Source organism: Urocitellus parryii, unplaced genomic scaffold, assembly GCF_045843805.1.
Source record: "Urocitellus parryii isolate mUroPar1 unplaced genomic scaffold, mUroPar1.hap1 Scaffold_67, whole genome shotgun sequence".
NCBI classification, from domain to species: Eukaryota; Metazoa; Chordata; class Mammalia; order Rodentia; family Sciuridae; genus Urocitellus; species Urocitellus parryii.
The window spans coordinates 407,845-422,733 of NW_027554122.1; the positions used below are offsets into that span (position 1 = coordinate 407,845).

The window sequence follows — 14,889 nt, forward strand, 5'->3', positions numbered from 1 at the left end:
GACAGTGGGGATTTTAACCCAGCATGTACTTCGCACCATGTCCCAGTGCAGCCTTGCATGTGGAAGAGGTCAAGGTGTATCTGTTGCATAATTGTTTCTATGGACAAGGAGCTTAGATCTTAATCATGTAGCACTTGTCAGAATAGCTGGCGACCAGTACCTGAGGTAGCATTGTGGAAACCAGGGTATCATGGGACCCTCTTGTCTGTCTTTATAGCATGTGTTTGAGGCAAATGACAGCTCTCCTTGTTGGTTTGCATCAGTTCACTTTAGTCCTCAATGAATAGTAAAGTATTGACATTCCCTGTGCTTCTAGAATGCAGAGTGGTTTTTAATTTAGAGAGACTAATGATAATGTTGATTTTACCCTTCATTCCTAAACCCAGCCCCTTTCCTGCCCTGCATCCTGTGCAGTCTGGCTTCTCTTAACCTGTACAAGGAGCTGTGAAGCCTGGGAACCACAGAGCTCAACGTTCAGCTGCTTAAAGAAGGGAGCATCATTCTTCCAACCTGAAAAACAGTCCTACAATTTAAAAACAGAATTCCATTTTCCCCAAGGACACTTCCAGTAAACCAATCCCCCCTAAAAAATATATACACACACACACACACACACACACAGAACAGTTTATTGATCTCTCTATCTCTCTATCTATATCCATCTATATGTGTGTGTGTGTGTGTGTATATATATATATATATATATATATATATATATATATATATTGCAAATTAAATGCCCCTCCATGAGCTTGAGCTTTAAAAGACTTCACAGGAATTCAAACGTCTTCTCCCATCCAGGAATTTCAAATTCCAGTCTTCATACTGGGAAGTTGGCCTCAAGTAGGTTTAAAAAAAGAGGGGAAAAAATAGGAGCCTTTTATTCTCCCCAAGAAAAATAAAAATAGTTCACTTCCGTTCATGCATCACAAATAAAACACAGAACTGCAATATGCATGAACTACCTAGATTGGACGGGACTTTAAAAGTGGATTTTTTTTTTTTTTTTGCTAGGGAATGTTTGTAATGCCAGTATCTTGGGAGGCTGAGGCAAGAGGTTCAGGAGTTCAAAGCCAGCCTCAACAACAGCAAGGCATGAAGCAACTCAGAGAGACCCTGTCTCTAAATAAAATGCAATATAGGGCTGGAGATGGGGCTCAGTGCTCAAACCACTCTAGGTTCAATATGTGGTTCAAAAAAAAAGGACTTTGTTGTATTTTGTGTACCAACAAGAAAATAGAAAGCAAAGATAAATTTGGCAGAATTGTAGGAGACACATTGCAATGTGATAGGTGCAACCTGAAAGCCAGAGAGCAACACCCCTGTTTTTTTTTTTTTTAATCTTTTCCATTTACTTTTCCAAGTGTCTGGAACTGATACTCATTTTCCCATACTTTCCACCCCCCCTCTGCGAGATAAAACCCATCCCTTTTCAAGCAGAGTATGGTGGCTAAATAATTTTACCAGACTCCCCAAGGGGAGACCTTTGCTTCACCTGAAATAGAAAAAAACCCAGGGCTTTGATGGACAGGTGATGTGCTGCTTGGGAGGCATCTGTCTTCCACCCAGACCTGATTGGAATTTTCCAGATTGTTTCAGAACCCTCTCTGGAGACACCTATAGTCAGTCCTTGGAAAGGAAGAGGGGGAAAGGAAGGGGAAAGAGTTTCATCTGAAAGCCTGTGTCTCCCAGCCTCTCCCCATGCCACCTTGGTTTTTATTTTTATTTATTTATTTTTGGTACTGGGGATTGAGCCCAGGGATACTTAACCACTGAACCACATCCCCAGCCATTTTTATATTTCAATTTTAGAAATAGGTTTTATTAAGTTTCCTAGGGCCTCGCTAGTTGCAGAGGCTGGCCTCCAACTTGTGATCCTCCTGCCTCAGCCTCCCAAGCTGCTGGAATTGTAGGCATGGACCACCATGTCCAGTTCTTGGGGAAAATTAAATATCAGCCATTGATAGTCTTTTAATGAAGTTATGGCCTTTGGTTTGTGGAAGATGGCAGAGGACAGGGCAGGCCCAAGACTCTGTGCCCCTGGGAACCCCCAGCCTTCTATCCTTCCTTTTCAGCTTTAACTGGTCTTTGGGGTTCCAGACAAAACCCACTATTTACAGCAAAGCATCAGCAAACACGTCCCTATAGGAAGCCCCAGACCCTGAGCCCAAAGAAGCCGCAGCTGAGTGCATACCAGAGAGGGAAAATGTGCTCCTGATTGAGCCCCCACTGGCCCTACTCTTCTTCTTCGGGCTTGGTCTCGGCGGTTTTCCTGGCGTTCTTGTACAGAAAGACCTGCTGGTCCACGTGCACCGAGGCCTGCCCGTTCCTCTTGGTGCTGATCATGCTGGCTGAGGAGCTGAAGAGGCGCATAGGGAAGATGCAGGTGGCGGCCATGCACCAGTACTTCTGGAGCACCTTGGGTAGCTCCGGGAAGAGCGCCAGGCTGTCGGACCACCACTTGAGTGGGTTCCCCTGGAGGCTGAGGACCTTCTGCGACTTGAAGTTGCTCAGCTCCTCCAGCAGCTGCTAGTGCAACTCCTCCTGTTCCTCGGCGCCACCTATCTGGCAGAAGGTCTCGGCCAGCATGCTGTTGATGATGCTTCTGGGCTTCTTGGCCACTGGCCCCTTGGACACTGCGTAGAGCTTGTCCTCCGCAGGCGGCAGCAGCGGGAAGCTGCTGTCCTTGACGTTTCCAGGAGGCCTTTGGCTTCCTCCACCACTCGGTTTTCCAATTGCTGCCTCTCTAAGGCGGACAGGAAGGGGAATCTCTTGTAGTAAGGGTACAGGAAGGTGGCCACGTTGAGGAACAAATATGTCTATCTCAGTCGTCTCCTGGGAGGTCTTGGAGAGCTCTTTGGAAATGATCTCCTTGGCCATTCTCATCTCCTTGCAGTTGATCTCTTTGATGTTGAGCTTCATGTTCAGCAGCAGCGGCTTCACCATGCTGATGGTTGGATGCTTGGATATGGACAGCATCTTGGCCACCTGCTTGAAAGTCTGCAGCAGGTCCACCACACTGCCAATGGTGGCTCACTTGGTGGCCTCCAACATGAGATGGTGATTGTTGCTGTCCTCCACCAGGATTCCCGCCATGGTGAACTGCTGCTCCTTGAGCCGCTGCAGATGGCCAGGCTGCTGCCCCACCAGGCCACCTGGTTGCTGACCAGCATGCTGTGCTCTGCACCATGCTGCTTCTGCTTCTTGTGGAGCATGTACTTGGCCACCAAGGACTGCTGGAAGTTCGCCACCAGCCTGAGACAGCACACCAGCAGCAAGCCCAGCTTGGGCAGCTGGAAGGCCTGCTGGATGCCCGCTTTGAAGATCCACCCCCCAGACACAGCATCTGCATGGGGATATCCAGCAGGGAGCAAGCCTTGGCGTTGTCCTTCCCACAATCCTTGGTGGTCCTGAAGACCTTGGTGCTGATGCCCCACTCAATGAACATCTCCTAGAGCACGTGCGTGATGATCTCAGCTGCATTCTCCTGGACACCTCGAAGGTCTTTAGGCACCTGGAGGCCACCTACAGGCAGTTAGAGGACGCAAGGCCCGGGATGTGCATGGCCAGAGTCACATAGGCGTGGTTCTGGTGGTTGCTGCGCCACAGCTCGGTGGAGATGCCGCATCACTCGGTGTCCAGGTGTTCCTTGAGCACAGCCTCCCACATGGAACTGTAGCGCTCTGGCAGAGCCTTGCTGCAGAAGAACTTCCTACTGGGCAGCTCATAACTAGGCTCTGTGGTCCTGAGCAGCACACAGAACATGGGCTCATCCACAATGGAAACGATGCACAGCCTCTCGCAGATTAGCAACGGAACTGTGCCCATCAGCTCCTGCTGCCTTGTGCCCTAGAAGCCATGGCCAGGTTTCAGGCCAGTGCGTTCTGTGCAGGTGGCAGCAGCTGCTGCTGCTGCAATGATGAGGACGACTCAGGACTGAATTTGGAGAAGGCTGTGACAAAAGCCTCCAGCATCTGCTCCGTGTAGCTCTTGATGAATTCACAGAACTCCTCGGGGTGATTCTTCTCCAGGTGGTAAGACAGGTTGGACGTGTTCTTGGAATAGGCGATCTGGGACAAGCAGATGTGACAGTAGATCTTCTTCCACTACAAGATGCATCCTTTGACATTGGTGTTGATGCTGAAATACTTCCATATCTTGCTCTTGGCGCAAGGGTGCGCCACCAGCTTCAGGTCCACCTGCGAGCTGTCCACCACTTTTTCTCCATCGCTTCAGTGGCAGGGCCTGCTCATTCTCCGGGACATGTTGGCTCTGGTGAGGTTACAGGCATGCACCACCATGTCAAGCCTAGAACTTTTAATATTTTGTTGGATGATCTTGATCAATTTCTAAATAAAAAGGGAAATTTTGTGATATAAAATGATCTCTTGAAAGATATTTTAATTACTTTCAACATAAACCACTCAAGTTAAACATATTATAAAGTAATATTGTATATATATATATATATATATATATATATATATATATGAATACGATGGAGTATTACAAAAAAAACTCTAATTGAATCATAAATACTTCAAGGTAAAAGGAGGGCTGGGCCGACTTTGGCCACAGACCAACTCTGGCTGATGGTCTGTGTTTTTAGAGCCTATAAGATAAGAATTATTTTTCTTACATTTTTACTGAATTGATGGAGGGGGAATTGTGTTTCCCTTAAAGCCTAAAATGTTTACTAGCTAGTTGCTACAGAAAGTTTGCTGACTACTGATATAAAGGGTAATGTGACTGAAGTAGCAAATATCTACTAACGCAAATATTGATGTGATATTTAAAATTTATGTAATCTCCTCACATACAAAAATTTATCAAATTTATCAACATAACTTCTAATAACTCTGTTCTCAGTTCACCTATTTCTAACTTTGATGACATCACATTATCCAAACCCATCACCTCTCACTTGAACTTCTGTATCATCTTCTCTATTTCACATTATTATTCTTTCTTCAATGAATTCCTAACTCCTTGTTGGAAGCTGTTTTAAAATACAACACTTCATGTAATTCACTTGGTTAAATTCCTTTAGTAGCTTTTAGCTCACCTTAAAATAAACATTTTTGAAAGTTCTTCATGATATCATACCTTCAAATCTCTAGAGTCCAAAATTATAACCAACATTGCTTATCTTTTCTGTATTTTCTGACCCCACCAGCCAAAGCCATATTCTAATCCAGAATTTTAGTCTTTTGAGTCTGAGTTTCCATTTGTCTGTAATATTCTCCCACCCTCACCTTTTCTCTTACCTAGTTCTTACTTATCTTTCAGATACTCCATTAAATACCAGTTTCATAAGGAATCCTACTTCAACCACACAAAATAAATCACTTATTTATAACATATACTCTATATTTGTCTATATTTCCATCTTAGGATTTACTATGATTGTACTCTATTAATTGTGGAAAACATATTTTTGGTTTCTTTACATTTTACAGAGGTAGGGCCCATGACTGCTGTCTATCAATCACACAGTGTGGAGCACTTCTTAGGTACTTAACTTTCAGTTGAATAAACAAATAAATAAGGAATAAAGAAGCAAGTCAATGAATAAGACAATAAATATAGAAAACACATCCAATTATATAAACCAACTCAACTTACAGTGTTGTGTTTTAGAAATATAATTATATGGGCATCTCAAAACTCTTGAAAACTTAAATTTTATTACGCATATATAGACATCCACCTTTGTAAGGAATTAAACTTTCTGAATCAGCTGGAACTTTGTTCCCATTTTGACTCTTCACCTTTCATTTTAACATCTCTCCCTGACAAGTATTCACTCACAGTGTGTTCACATATGTGTGTGCACACATGCACCATGCCTCCTGTCATCAAGATTTCAGGGTTTCCTGAGAACTCTGCATTCTCTTTCTTCACATTGTCATTGACCATCTCTATTGCTTCCTGTCACTGACATCTTGGGTCTGAGTTTTCTCTGCTACTTTCTATTTTTACTGCTATTGTCAATCTCTTGTCTATATTCTCTTCACAGTAGTAAGGTTTATGTACAGAATAAAGGCAAAGAGAAGCCCCTCCATCTAACTGTCTGCAATGTAGAAATTTCTAGTCTCCTGGTTAAAATTCCTACAACAATATAAAAAAGCTGTGGGTAGGCCTAACAATCTTGTTAGCAGGGATTAGTTACACAAAGAAGCAAGGGATGGTTGGAAGAAACTTTTGAATGCATTGATAATGGAAATTTTATATTGTATTTTGATGTTTATAGTAGCACAGGTTCACTTCTTTAAAAGACCTGGAGAAACCAATCAAACTGTTCCCTGTGTAAAAAAAAAAAAATTAATGAATATTCTATTGTGCTGTATATTTGAAAATTCAGAGAGAGTAGAATTTAAGTGTTCTTATCATATTTTATGATTTAGATATTAAGTGTCTCATTCTCTCACTAAAGCTCATGTGTGAAGGAATGCAAGAACATTCAGAGAAGAAATGATTGGGTTATGAGAGCCTTAACTCAACTGGTAAATTAATCCCTTGATGGGATCACCAAAGTGGTAACTGAAGGCAGGTAGAGTGTGGTTAGAGGAAGTGGTACTGGGGGTCATGCCTTTAGGGTATATATTTTGTACCTAATGAATATAGTCTCTCTCTGCTTCCTGATCATGTGAGATACTTCCCTCTGCCACTACTCTTCTGCCATGATGTTCTGCCTTACCTTAAATGCTAAGGAATGGAGATAGTCTCCTATGAACTGAGACTCCTGAAACCATGAGCCCCCAAATAAACTTTTCTCCTCTAAAATTGTTTTTGTCAAGTTTTTGGTCACATCAGTGAATAGATGACTAAAACAGCATACAAATGATCTTCTGAAATACATATACATTGTAAATGGAATGACTAAATTGAGCTAATTGACATGTGTATTGCTCCCACATTCTTGTTATCTTTTATGATAAGAACACTTATGTACAATTTGTATTTGTTAATTAAAACTTAAAAATTATATTTATGAAATATATGGATAGGTCTTTCACCAATTCTAGGATTCTCCATTCTTTTGGGACATCAAATAAAATTCTCTCCAAGTCTTATGAAAATCCTAAGAATAAGGAACTCCTTACCCCAGTATATGCTGTATTTCTTTTGTCTGTGGCACCTTTTTTTTTAGCACAGCCACAGACATTGCTCAGTTTTTTCTTATTTATACTTGTAGTCAACCATACATATCACTCTTTCCCTCCTCTTCCTAATCATCAGAAAGATAACCTCAAGTCCCCATGAAACAAGGGAATTTTGTAAAAAATGATGACAGTAAGTTCATCTAAATCAAATGTGCAAGAAACTCCATTGTTCAACATAGTTGTCACAGCCATATTCTCAAAATTAGAGTGAGAAATATTCCTATTTATTGGCTTTTAGCTACTTCTTATTTCTTCAGGACTTTATATACTCTAAAACCACCAAAATAAATTTCAGAACACTTTCATAAACCCCATCCATATCCATGAACCTCATTGTTCATTTCTCCACAACTGGGCTGGGATGTAGCTCAGTGGCAAAGTGTCCGCCTTGCATTCACAAAGCCCTGAGTTCAACCCCCAGTTCCAAAAAGACAAAAAAAAGAACCCCACCAAAAAAAATAAGATTAAAAAAAAAAATTTCTCCACAACTTACTGGTCCTGAGTACTTGTCATTTTCTGTCTTTGTGAATTTAAAAAAAAAAATCAAATCCCTGTACTTTTATATGGAATGGAGCATTATATATGAAAAGAGGATAACTGTGTCCTTTCTTTTGCTTCTGGCTTCTTTATTTGGTACAATGCGTGTTTGGGGATATGGGCACATTGGTTCTACCCTTGTTCAACAGATCAGAGTAGACCACCAAGTAGATCAGCACCTACTCAGACTGCTTTCACTTTCATGACTCCAACCTCAAAATGACATTGTTTGAGTATACCTCCTAGAAAGCAGTGGCCCCAGGGACTCAAGGTCCCCTACAGGATAAAGACCCAATGTTGACTCCTGTGTCTCTCCAACCTAGGCCTGTCACAATGGCTTCCTAAGGATTTGGATTTCCAAATCCACCACTTCTTTCTAATCTACCTTTTTACTTTTGCTTATTTATCTGAACTACTCTGCCTAAAGATCTATATTGCCTCTTCTCTGGAGTATATGATATATAAAACACAATGATGCAAAATCCATATGAGACCTGGGGATGTGGCTCAAGTGGTAGCATGCTGGCCTGGCATGCATGCGGCCCGGGTTCAATCCTCAGCACCACATACAAACAAAGATGTTGTGTCTGCCAAAAACTAAAAATAAATAAATAAATATTAAAAATTCTCAATTCTCTCTCTCTCTCTCTCTCTCTCTCTCTCTCTCTCTCTCTCTCTCTCTTAAAAAAATCCACATGAAAAATATCCCTAGTTGAGGAATTTCTGTATGGAAAGAATTGGCTAAAACTTCAGAAACACGTTGGATAACAAATTGTGAGGGAGGCACAGATTCCACTACTACTTAAAGGTAGTTTTAGCTGTGACAAGTAGAAAATACTTAGTGTTTGGGTCATCACCATAGGACTTACCAACATTCCTCCGTCCTCCATTGCCATAAAAGTTGTAGGTGGAGGGTAAATTAGGTATGCTTTGTCCCTGTAGACTGTGAACCCTTTGAGACTATAATCCATGCTTTCTCTATCTTTGTATCTCCAGATCATAGCCTAATGTCAATGACAAAGTACTTACTCAAAGCATGTTTCATAAACAAGTAGATGAATTAATAAGTGAACAAATAAGTCAATTACCCAATGAATATTCACTTAGTGATTATTTGGGAGAGAAGTGCAGTGGGCAGGTCAGAACCACAAGGAAAGCATGAAGTTACCACCCACAAACATGGTTATAATTGTCAGGCAGCTAGTGAAAACTGTCAAAGGACCAGGACCAAAATGCACTTTATTTGCAAGCAGGATCTGCCTTGAGTTTAACAGTTGTTGAATTTAAACTTATCTCACTAACTGCTTCCTTGCAATCCCATAGAATAATTCTGCTTAAATTTTACTTAATTGTATCAGAAAGTTGCTTGCCTGTAAATCTGTATATCTTCCCTTTTTTCTACCAGTGGTTTATACTTGAAATAGAACTGAGTCAATGGAACTCTTTACAAAGTATTTCCACTTCTTGCTCTTTCCTTGGGCACCTCACCTGAAGTTAGGGATGATCATGTGACCTTCTTGGGACAATAGCAGGTGTTACTTGTAGTCATAACCCTTCGTATCCACAGAGCACAAGTCTTTACCCTCTGGCACAATGACCTGCAATTTTGATATTTTGCCTGGTACCTAGAATGGGCACATTTTCAAGCAGAGCTCTCAATCAACCCTCAATGGGAAAAAAAAGTGAAAAATGAAATTTTATTTTAAATTGTTGAGATTCTTGCCCTTCTTTGATATGATAGCATGGCCTACATTCTCTCAAGGAAATAATAGATACAAAATAAGAAAGAATCTATATAAATATGCTGATTAGGTAAACATCTTTGAGACCACTCACCCTTGCTGGAATCAAGGTATTACATTCTAGCCTACTGACCCTGGATAAGTTAGGTAAACAATCTGGGACTAAAAGATTTCTAGAATAATTATAGCTAACTTCAAGACTTGTGAGGACTAAATGAGGTTAACATCTAAGAAACAGAGCAATGCTTTGAACAGCCTAGGAACCATATATATGAATGTTATTGTTTTCACTTTTAGTCTTACTGGACTTGACTTTCACCTTGGTTACCCCTTGTGTTTCATTTAAGAGCTGTCTAGTCAAAGACCACATCTCAGAAGAGTTTTGTGAATCATTCTGTGATTAAGAGCTACAGAAATGAAAGTAAAACAAACAAACAAACAACAATAACAGCAATGACAAACTTTGGGGAAGTAAACCTGAAGAAATTACTTTTAGATTTATTGATCTTATGGTGTACTGAGCCTAACATTTAATTACCACTTGGCAATGTGGCCCCTTCTACAGTTAATCATAATTTAATATTTCTTATAGGGAAAGAGAATGACTTTCTAGTAAATAGTTTTATAACAGCCTGTGAGTTCAACTGGAGGTTGTAGAACCACAGATCCACACTGGGATATGAAGGGAACTCTTCAGAGTTTTAGACAGGAGTATAACCAGCATGAATAATCCCCAAAGTCTGGGTTTCATATTCCTTTTGTGTGACTATGACCTGCCAATAAGAGATCTGGAAGGATAAGAAAGGTGGACACCCAACTGGGCACAATGAGGATGATTAAGATCATAAGTGTCATGAGAATTAAAAATGAACTTATAACATGGGGCTGGGGTTGTAGCTCAGTGGTAGAATGCTTGCCTAGCCCATGTGAGGGTCTGAGATCAATACTCAGCACAACATAAAGATAAAAAAATAAAATAAATGCATTATGTCCATCTATAACTATAAAAAAATTTAAAACATATTTTAGCTCTACATGGATATAATAACTTTATTTTGTTTTATTATTATTATTTTTTGAATTCCAGTACTTAGTGAAACTCTAGTGCGGCAAATAACGAGTAAGGGTACTGCATAATAGTTCTTGTTTTGATACATTCCCTTTGTAGTGATTTATTAAGGGAGACTGAAAAAGCCTGATTAAAATGCATAAACTGTGCTGAACAGTAAAGAACTATGTCTAAGAATGAAAAAATGGGACCCACATGCTGCGCATTGAAATTGCCCTTAATGCTATGGCCTATTGTTGAACAGATTAGGAAGCCAAAGGTTGATTGTAATCACATTTGAAGTTTCCCATCCCTTATAAAAGCAACACTTCCTTGTGCAAATGCTTCAATTTGTTGTAGTTAAAAACTGCTTCCTGACTTAATCCTTGAAGAAACCAGTTCTTTTGACTGTCAAGTGAATGGAAAAATTTAGACAGGGAACACACTGGACTTCACAAAATGAAACAGAGATTGTATGTTGAAAGAGAAATAAAATCTAAAGAATTAACAGGAGCAAATTAATCCAGCTAGAGAGCTAGAGATAGGGATTTCTTTTGTACTTCATTTAAGCTGGGGAAGAAATTTTGTGGGTTGGCTAGGTGCTGAAATCTCTTTTTATTAATATATATTATATATAAATTTTTATTTTTAAAAATATATTTATTTATTTATTTGCATAATGATAATGATTCTTTTTTTAAGAGAGAGAGAGAGAGAGAGAGAGAGAGAGAGAGAGAGAGAGAGAGAGAGAGGGAATTCTTTTAATATTTATTTTTCAGTTTTTGGTGGACACAACATCTTTATTTTATTTTATGTGGTGCTGAGCATCGAACCCAGTTCCCCGCACATGCCAGGCGAGCATGTTACTGCTTGAGCCATATCCTCAGCCTTGCATTACAATTCTTTATACACAATTATATAATAATTTATCATTTAATTATATATTATATATAAGTCATGTTGACACCAAATTCACATCTTCATACATGTATTATGTATAATGATGGGGATCTCCTTTCATCATCCATGCTATTCCCCTTCTCCCTTCTTTTCCCTCCCACCCCTATTCCCTATCTAAAGTTAATCTTTCTCTCTTGCTCTCCCTTCCAACCCATTTTGAGTCACCCCCCTTATATCAGAGAAGACATTTGGCATTCAATTTTTGTGGATTGGCTAACTTCACTTAGCATAATCTTCTCTAATGCCATCCATTTCCCTGCAAATTCCATTAATTTATTCTTTTTTATTTCTGAGTAATATTCCATTGTGAATAAATGCCATATTTTTTAATACATTCGTCCACTGAAGGACATCTAGGTTTCTCCAGAGTTAATCAATTTTGAATTGTGCTGCTATAAACATTGATGTGGCTGTGTTCCTGTAATATGCTATTTTTAGGTTTTAGTCTGAGAAGAGGAATAGTTGGGTCAAATGGTGGTTCCATTCCCAGTTTTCCAAGGAATCTCCATACTGCTTTCCAAATTGGCTACACCAATTTGCAGTCCCACCAGCAGTGTATGAGTGTACCTTTTCCCCTGCATCTCTCCAGCGCTTCTTGTCTGTCTTCATAATGGCTGGCACTCTTACTGGAGTGAAATGGTATCTTAGAGAAGTTTTAATTTGCATTTTATGATTGCTAGAGATGATGAGCACTTTTTTTCATATATTTGTTGATTGATTGTATATCCTCTTCTGAGAAGTGTCTGTTCAGGTCCTTGGCCCATTCATTTATTGGATTATTTTTTGGTACTTATCTTGTTCAGCTCTTTATGTACCCTAGAGATTAGAGCTCTATCTGATGTGTTAGGGGTAAAAATTTGTTTGCAGGATGTAGGCTCCCTATTCACCTCACATATTATTTCTTTTGCTGAGAAAAAAAAACTTTTTAGTTTGAATCCATCCCATTTGTTAATTATTGGTTTTAATTCTTGTGCTATAGGCATCTTATAAAGGAAGTTGAGGCCTAGCCCCACGTGTTGGAAATTAGGGCCTACTTTTTCTTCTACTAGATACAGAGTCTCTGATTTAATCCATAGATCCTTGATCCATTTTGAGTTAACTTTTGTGCATGGTCAGAGATATGGATTTAATTTCATTTTGTTGCATATGGATTTACAGTATTCCCAGCACCATTTATTGAAAATGCTATCCTTTCTTCAGTGAATGCTTTTAGCACCTTTGTCTAATATAAGGTAGTTGTAGTTTTGTGGGTTAGTCTCTGTGTCCTCTATCCTGTAGCATTGGTCCACCAGCCTGTTTTGGTGCCAGTACTATGCTGTTTTTGTTACTATTGCTCTGTAGTATAGTTTAAGGTCTGGTATAATGATACCAACTGTTTCACTCCTCCTGCTTAGAATTGCTTTAGCTATTCTGGGTCTCTTATTTTTCCAGATAAATTTCAGGATTGCTTTTTCTATTTCTATGCAGAATGCTATTGGGATTTTGATTGAAATTGCATTGAACCTGTATAGTGCTTTTGGTAGTATGGTCATTTTAATAATATTAATTCTGCCTATCCATGAGCAAGGTAGATATTTCCATCTTCTAGGGTCTTCTTCTGTTTCTCTCTTTATGGTTCTATAGTTTTCATTGTAAAAGTCTTTCACCTCTTTTGTTAGGTTGATTCCCAAGTATTTTATTTTATTTTATTTTTTTTTTTTGAGGACATTGTGAATGGAATAGTTTTCCTCATTTCTTTTTCAGAGGATTTGTTACTGATACACAGAAATGCTTTTGATTGATGGGTGTTGATATTATGTCCTGCCACATTGCTGAATTCATTTACTAATTCTACAAGTTTCTTGGTAGAGTTTTTTTGGGTCTTCTAGGTATAGAATCATATCATCAGCAAATAGTGCTAATTTCTTTCATCTGTCTAATTACACTGGCCAATGTTTCAAGAACTATGCTAAATAGAAGTGGTGAGAGAGGGCAACCCTGTCTTGTTCCAGATTATAGAGGGAATGACTTCATTTTTTCTCTGTTTAGAATGATTCTGGCCTGAGGCTTAGTATAGATAGCTTTTACAATGTTGAGGTAAGTTACTGTTATCCCTACATTTTCTTGTATTTTGAACATAAAGGGATGCTGTTGCTGTGTTTGTCTAATGCTTTTTCTACATCTATCAAGATGATCATGTGGTTCTCATCTTTAAGTTTATTGATGTGATGTATTATGTTTATTGATTTCCTTATGTTGAACAAACCTTGTATCCTGGGGATGAATCCCACTTGATCATGTTGCACAATCTTTTTGATATGTTTTTGTATCTGATTTGCCAGATTTTTATTGATGATTTTTTGCATCTATATTCATTAGAGATATTGGTCTGAATTTTTCTTTCTTTGAGGTGTCTTTGTCTGGTTTTGGAATCAGGGTGATATTGGCCTCGTAGAATGAATTTGGAAGTACTCCCTCTTTTTCTATTTCCTGAAATATATTGAAGAGTATTGGAATTAGTTCTTCTTGAAAGATCTTGTAAAACTCGGCTGTATATCCATCTGGTCCTGGGCTTTTCTTGGTTGGTAATCTTTTGATGGCTTCTTCTATTTCCTCGCTTGATATTGGTCTGTTTAAATTGTGTGTATCCTCCTGACTCAGTCTGGGCAAATCATATGACTTAAGAAATTTATCGATATCTTCACTATCTTCTATTTTATTGGAATATAGGTTTTCAAAATAATTTCTAATCGTCTTCTGTATTTCTGTAGTATCTGTTGTGATATTGCCTTTTTCATCCAGTATGTTAGTAATTTGAGTTCTCTCTCTTCTTCTCTTCATTAGCATGGCTAAGGGTCTGTCAATCTTATTTATTTTTTCAAAGAACCAACTTTTAGTTTTGTCAATTTTTTCAATTTTTTCTTTTGTTTCAATTTTATTGATTTCAGCTCTGATTTTAATTATTTATTGCCTTCTACTGCATTTGCTGCTGATTTGTTCTTCTTTTTATAGGGCTTTGAGATGTAGTGTGAGATCATTTATTTGTTGGCTTTTTCTTCTTTTAAGAAATGAATTCTATGCAATAAATTTTCCTCTTAGTATTGCTTTCATAGTGTCCCAGAGATATCAATATGTTGTGTCTGAGTTTTCATTTACCTCTAAGAATTTTTAAAATTTTCTTCTTGATGTCTTATGTAACCCATTGTTTATTCAGAAGCATATTGTTCATTCCCTATGTGATGTAAGAATTTTTCTTTCTTATTTTATTGTTGACTTCAAATTTCAATCCATTATGATCAGATAAAATGCATGATAGTATCTCTGCTTCTTTGTATTTGCTAAGAGTTGCCCTGTGACATAATATATGGTATATTTTTGAGAAGGATCCATGTACTTCTTAGAAAAAAGTGTATCTTCTTGATGTTGGTTGATATATTCTATATATGTCAATTAAGTA

The 14,889-nt window shown here is 38.7% G+C and overlaps 1 pseudogene; it reads right to left on the reverse strand.

Moving 5' to 3' along the window:
- Positions 1-2,142: 2,142 nt before the first annotated feature.
- Positions 2,143-14,889, reverse strand: part of LOC144252895 (E3 SUMO-protein ligase ZBED1-like) — a 40,790-nt pseudogene continuing 28,043 nt past the window's right edge.